The 7,393-nt window shown below is 40.3% G+C and overlaps 2 pseudogenes; both read left to right on the forward strand.

The window, feature by feature from the left end:
- Window positions 1–4,801: 4,801 nt before the first annotated feature.
- Window positions 4,802–6,150, forward strand: LOC105856683 (poly(rC)-binding protein 2 pseudogene; annotated as a pseudogene).
- A 62-nt stretch (window positions 6,151–6,212) lies between these two features.
- LOC105856681 (zinc finger CCHC-type and RNA-binding motif-containing protein 1 pseudogene) lies at window positions 6,213–6,980 on the forward strand (annotated as a pseudogene).
- The last annotated feature ends 413 nt before the right edge of the window (window positions 6,981–7,393 follow it).

The raw sequence follows: 7,393 nt of genomic DNA on the forward strand, positions 1-7,393 counted from the left end.
CTGGTCTTATCAGTATAGATTACGTGTATTGAACTATCACTATGCACCCTATAAATATGTACAATTATTATTTGTCAATTTAAAAATTAAAAAAATTCAGAGAAGTAAATAAAAATGAAAATACCATACATTAAATTTCGTGGGATGCTGCTAAACCAGTGCTGAGGAGCAAATTTACAGCACTAAGAGGTTATGTCTGAAAAATGAAAAGATCTCAAATTCATAATCTAACTTCAACAAAGTAGGAAAGAAAAACCTAAATTAAAGCAAGCAGAAGGGAGTACATAATAAAAATAGGAGCAAAAATCAAAGAAATTGAAATAAGACAACAATAGAGAAAAATCGATGAAACAAACAGCTGGCCCATTAAAAAATAATAGTTGATAAATTTCTAGGAAAGTTGATAATAGAAAGAGAGAATATACAAATCATCAATATCAGAACAAAATGAGATGTCTCTACAGATTCTGCAGTTGTTAAAGAGAAAACAAGGGACTAATAGGAGAAAGTTTATACTCATAAATTCAAGAACACAGAAGAAATGGACCAATTCCTTGAAAAGTATAAACTATCAAAATGCAACCAAGATGAAATAGATTATCTGAATAGTCACATAATCATTAAGAAAATTTAACTTATAATTAAAAAGCCTTTAAGAAAAGTACTCTCTAGACATAGTTTCACTGGAGAATTCTACCAAACATTTACAGAACAATTAATTCCAATTTTATACACTCTGTCCCAGAAAAATAGAAGGGAAAGGAGCATTTCTCCACTTCTTATGTGAGGCCAGTGTTATCTTGATACCAAAATTAGACAATGACAGAAGAAAAAAAAAAAGAGAGAAAGAGAAGGAGGGAGGGAAGGAGGAAGAAAAAGAAAACTACACACCAATATTTCTTATGAACTTAAATACAAAACCCATAAAAATCCTAGCAAATTGAATCCAACAACAAAAAGAATTATATACCACAAACAATTGAGATTTATTCCAGGTATGCAAAGTTGGCTCAATATCCAAGAATCAATCAACCCATTAATAAGCTAAAAAAGAGAATGGTTTATGATCATATCAACTAACACAAAAAAAGCATTTGACAAAATCTGCCATCAACTCATGATAAAAACTTGCAGCAAACTAGGAATAGAGGGAAACTTTCTGAACTTGAAAAAAGCATTTACCCAAAAAACTACAGCTAAAGTCGAAATGAATGCCTGAGTGCTTTTCCCTCAGATGAGGAACAAGATGGGGTGTCCAATCTCATATTCAATATTATACTGAAAGTTCTAGCAAACACAAAAGGCAAGAAAAATAAATAAAAGGCATACAGATTGGAGAGGAAGAAACAAAACTGTGTCTATTGACAGAGGACATGATCTTCTACACAGAAAATCCTAAGGAATTTTGCCAAACAAACCTCCTAGAACTAGTAAATTCAGCACATTTGTACAATAAAAGATCGACACACAAAATCAACCACATTTTCATTTATTTTTAATTTTTAATTTTTTTTTATTTTAGTGTATTATGGAGGTACAAGTGTTAAGGTTACGTATATTGCCCATGACCCTCCTCCACCTTCAAGACAGAGCCTCAAGCGTGACCATCCCCCAAATGTTGCACATCTCACTCATTGTGTTTGTATACACCCATCCCCTCCACCCCCCTCCCACCTGCCCAACACCTGATAAATGTTATTCCTATATGTCCACTGAAGTGTTGATCACTTAATACCAATTTGCTGGTGAGTACATGTGGTGCTTTTTTTTTCCATTCTTGAGATACTTCACTTAGTAGAATGGGTTCCAGCTGTATCCAGGAAAATACAAGATGTGCTATATCACCATTGTTTCTTAAAGCTGAGTAGTACTCCATGGCATACATATACCACATTTTATTAATCCACTCATGTATTGATGGGCACTTGGGTTGTTTCCACAACTTTGCAATTATGAATTGTGCTGCTATAAACATTCGAGTGCAGGTGTCTTTTTCATAAAGTGACTTTTGATCTTTTGGGTAGATGCTCAGTAGTGGAATTGCTGGATCAAATGGTAGATCTACTTGTATCGCTTTAAGTTATCTCTATATTGCTTTCCACAGAGGTTGAACTAGTTTGCAGTCCCACCAGCAGTGTAGGAGTGTTCCTCTCTCTCCACATCCATGCCAGCATTTATTGTTTGGGGACTTTTTGATAAAGGCCATTCTCATTGGAGTTAAGTGATGTCTCATTGTGGTTTTGATTTGCATTTCCCTGATGATTAGAGATGATGAGCATTTTTTCATATGTTTGTTGGCCATTATTCTGTCTTCTTTTGAGAAGTTTTTGTTCATGTCCTTTGCCCATTTTTTGATAGGGTTGTTTGAGTCTTTGTCGCTAATTTTCCTGAATTCTAAATAGATTCTAGTTATCAGCCCTTTATTGAATGTGTAGCTCATGTGTCCCGACCTGCAGGACCTTCTGTTACTCGTGGGGTCAAGGGAGACCTTGCCTGAAAGAGATGGGCGAGAGAAAGGAACAAGACCAAGCAGAGGGTTGCCAAGGTCTGCTTTACTTAGATTCTTTGTTGGTTTTATAAGCATACAGAAACAATGAAGTAGGGAGGGGCAGGGGGGGGTTAGGGTTGATCAATTACAAACAGCCTCAGGCAGCAAGCCTGAAATATCTTGCAGTTTTTTCCTAGAACGGTGGTTAAGCACTTTTTGGCAACTCAGGGTATTTTCTGCTCAGGGTATTTCCGGGTTAAGAACTTCAAAGGCCTCGGTTCCCAACACTCATGAAAATTTTCTCCCATTCTGTGGGTTGTCTGTTTGCTGCCTTGACAGTTTCTTTGGCTGTGCAGAAGCTTTTTAATTTGATCAGGTCCCATTTATTTATTTTTGTTTCTGTTGTGATTGCCTTTGGGGTCTTCTTTTTTTTTTTTTTTTTTTTTTTTTGAGACAGAGTCTCGCTTTGTTGCCCAGGCTAGAGTGAGTGCCATGGTGTCAGCCTAGCTCACAGCAACCTCAAACTCCTGGGCTCAAGCAATCCTGCTGCCTCAGCCTCCCGAGTAGCTGGGACTACAGGCATGCGCCACCATGCCAGGCTGATTTTTTCTATATATATATTAGTTGGCCAATTAATTTCTTTCTATTTATAGTAGAGACGGGGTCTTGCTCTTGCTCAGGCTGGTTTTGAACTCCTGACCTTGAGCAATCCGCCTGCCTCGGCCTCCCAGAGTGCTAGGATTACAGGCGTTAGCCACCGCGCCCGGCCTTCTTTATAAATTCTTTGCCTAGGCCAATGTCTAGAAGAGTATTTCCAAAGTTTTCCTCTAGAATTCTAATAGTTTCACACCTAAGGTTCAAGTCTATTACCCAGTGTGAGTTGATTTTCGTGAGAGGTGAAAGGTGTGAGTCTTGTTTCAGTCTTCTACATGTGGCTATCCAGTTTTCCCAGCACCAAGTATTGAATAAGGATTCTTTCCCCCAGTGTATGTTTTTGTATGCTTTGTCGAAGATTAGTTGGCTATATGAGAATGGTTTTATATCAGGGTTCTCGGTTCTGTTCCACTGGTCACTGTCCCTGTTCTTGTGCCAGTTCCAAGCTGTTTTAATGACTATAGCCTTGTAGTATAGTTTGAAGTCTGGTAAGTTGATACCTCCTATTTTGTTTTTATTGCCTAGGATTGATTTTACTATGCAGGGTCTTCTCTGGTTCCATACGAAGTGTAAAATTATTTTTTCTATATTTGTGAAAAATGATGATGGTATTTTGATAGGGATTGCATTGACTCTGTAGGTCACTTTGAGTAGTATAGATATTTTAACAATGTTGATTCTGCCGACCCATGAGCATGATATATTCTTCCACCTGTTTACATCTTCTGCTATTTCCTTCTTCAGTGTTTCATAGTTATCCCTGTAGAGGTCTTTTACCTCCTTAGTTAAATATATTCCAAGGTACTTTATTTTATTTGCTGCTATTCTGAAGGGAATTGAGTATTTGATTTGGTTCTCACTTTTACTGTTGTTGGCGTATACGAATGCCTCTGATTTCTGTGTATTGATTTTGTATCCCGAGACTTTACCGAATTCATTTATCAATTCAAGAAGTCTCTTGGTTGAATCCTTGGGGTTTTCTAGGTATAATATCATGTCATCAGCAAAGAATGAGAGTTTGATCTCTTCTGCTCCCATTTGGACGTCCTTAATTCCGCTCTCTTGTCTGATTGCTGTAGCTAGGACTTCCAGCACTATGTTGAATAGAAGTGGATATAGTGGACAACCTTGTCTTGTTCCAGTTCTAAGTGGGAATGGTTTCAATTTTTCCCCATTCAGTGTGATATTAGCTGTGAGTTTGTCATATATGACTTGTTTCGTTTTTTAGGTAAGCCGCGTCTATGACTATTTTGTTGAGCGTTCTTATTGTATACTAGGAACAAACATGTAGAAACTAAAATTAAAAACACAATACTATTTATAATTGTGCCCTCCCAATGAAAGTTATATAAATCTAAGAAAACATGTACAGAACCTATATACTAAATATTGCAAAAGGCTGAATAAAGAAATCAAAGAAGACCTAGCTAAATGGAGACATACTGTAATCATCAATTGAAAGACTCAGCAGCCCAGACCAGCAGAGGCAGCAGTCGGAGCAGCCGCAGCCTGCGCCCTCTCCCGCCCGCCCTCCGCCGTCCTCCACCCGCCCCGGGATCTCTTTCCCCCTTCCTCCTCCTCCTCCTCCTCCACCCCCCCTTCCTCCTCCGCCAGCCCGCGGGGGGCCCCCCTCGCCTTCCCGCCCACCCCTATTGTTCCGCCCCCTGCCTCCCGCCCTTCCCATTCCCGCCCGCTCCCCTTTTCCCCTCAGTCGCCTCGCGCATGCAGTTTTTGGCTTTCACCCCCACCAGTGACCAACGACTTGACCACTCAAAGTCCAGCTCCCCAGAACAGTGCTTGACATGGACGCCGGTGTGATTGAAGGTGGATTAAATGTCACTCTCACCACCCGGCTACTTATGCATGGAAAGGAAGTTGGCAGTATCATTGGAAAGAAAGGAGAATCAGTTAAGAAGATGCGCGAAGAGAGTGGTGCACGTATCAACATCTCAGAAGGGAATTGTCCTGAGAGAATTATCACTTTGGCTGGACCCACTAATGCCATCTCCAAAGCCTTTGCTATGATCATTGACAAACTGGAAGAGGACATCAGCAGCTCTATGACCAATAGCACAGCTGCTAGTAGACCCCCGGTCACCCTGAGGCTGGTGGTCCCTGCCAATCAATGTGGCTCTCTCATTGGAAAAGGTGGTTGCAAGATCAAGGAAATGCGAGAGAGTGCAGGCGCTCAGGTCCAGGTGGCAGGGGATATGCTCCCCAACTCAACTGAGCGGGCCATCACTATTGCTGGCATTCCTCAATCCATCATTCCGTGTGTCAAACAGATCTGCGCGGTCATGTTGGAGACTCTCTCCCAGTCCCCCCCGAAGGGCGTGACCATCCCGTACCGGCCCAAGCCTTCCAGTTCTCCGGTCATCTTTGCAGGTGGTCAGGCCTATACCATTCAAGGACAGTATGCCATTCCACAGCCAGATTTGACCAAGCCGCACCAGTTGGCAGTGCAACAGTCTCATTTCCCATGACGCATGGCAACACCGCATTCAGTGGCATTGAATCCAGCTCTCCAGAGGTGAACGGCTATTGGGGTTTGGATGCATCTGCTCAGACTACTTCTCATGAACTCACCATTCCAAACGATTTGATTGGCTGCATAATCGGGCGTCAAGGCGCCAAAATCAATGAGATCCGTCAGATGTCTGGGGCGTAGATCAAAATTGCGAACCCAGTGGAAGGATCTACTGATAGGCAGGTTACGATCACTGGATCTGCTGCCAGCATTAGCCTGGCTAATCAATGTCAGCCTGGCTAATATCTAATCAATGTCAGGCTTTCCTCGGAGACGGGTGGCATGGGGAGCAGCTAGAGCAATGCAGACTCATCCATTATCCCTTTCTGCTGTTCACCACCACCCATGATCCATCTGTGTAGTTTCTGAACAGTCAGCAATTCCAGGTTTTAAATAGTTTGTAAATTTTCAGTTTCTACACACTTTATCATCCACTCGTGATTTTTTAATTAAAGCATTTTAATTCCTTAAAAAAAAAAAAGACTCAACATAGTAAAGATGTCAATCTCCACAAACAGATCTGTAGATATAATTCCTATCAAAATGCCAGAAAAGGCAACAATCTCATCTGCACGCCTAACCCCTCCCAGGACCCGTGCGGCCAAGGAGGAATCGGGCTTGAGCCCCAAGCTGAGCCGACAGGCTCCTGCTCTTCGGATCTCCTGGATCCGCTCCACCTGAAGAAACGCATGGTGGATTGGCTTCAAGTAAGAGCACAGTGTATGTATCCAGCTAGCCCTTCTCCTTGACAAACAATAACTTATGCAGGATCTTTTCCAAGGATGGCAAAGTTGTAAAGGTTACTATAATGGAAGATAAAGACACCAGGAAGATTAAAGGGGCTGGCTTTATTTTATTTTTGGATAAAGACTCTGCACAAAACTGTGCCAGGGCGATAAACAACAACAGTTATTTGGTAGAATGCCAAAAACAAGCATTGGTATTGACAATGGAAGAGCAGCTGGGTGCATCAGAAGGTAAAACTACTTTGATAAATCTAAGTGTTATGAATGTGGGGAAAGTGGTCAATTAAGTTATGCCTGTCCTAAAAACATGCTTGAAGAATGTGAACCTCCAAAGAAGAAAGAAAAAAAAATTCTGAACCAGAAGAAAATGAGAAAGTAGAAGAAAGTGAAGATGAAGGGAAGGTCCGGCTCAGGACGCCCCGCCTGGCCGCAGCCCCCAGCTGGCCACTGAAGACGGATAAGAAACAAAAACCCAGTTCAAGCGCCCCTCAACATCAGATGATTCAAGACGCCCAGGGATAAAGAAAAGCAATATTTCAGTGATGAGGAAGAACTTAGTGATTAAAATTATATTTATTATGTAAATATAATTAAAATTTAAAAAGTCTTTGAGTACAAAGTTCAGTTGGGGACCAAAGATTACTTTTAGAATTTGAGCATGTGAACACTTAATGTCAAATAGTTCTTTACTATAAAATAGTTCATAGGAAATCAAGACGTAATTTTAAAGCATCCTGTTTCTATTTGGCCTTAATCAAGATTTGCTAGTAACAATCTTGAAAAGAGGTAATTTTAATAAAAATAAGGAAACTGAATACTATCATAGTAATACTATTGTCATAACAAGAAAAAAGAAAGATATTAAAAAGATTTGTTTGAGAAGTTCATGATAAAAAGCTTTATTCATGTTTGATTGGTTTACTTAAGGACTTTGAAATAAATTTAATCTTTAAAACAAAAAAAAACACAAAATGCCAC

This window comes from Microcebus murinus, chromosome 12 (assembly GCF_040939455.1).
Source record: "Microcebus murinus isolate Inina chromosome 12, M.murinus_Inina_mat1.0, whole genome shotgun sequence".
Lineage (NCBI taxonomy): Eukaryota > Metazoa > Chordata > Mammalia > Primates > Cheirogaleidae > Microcebus > Microcebus murinus.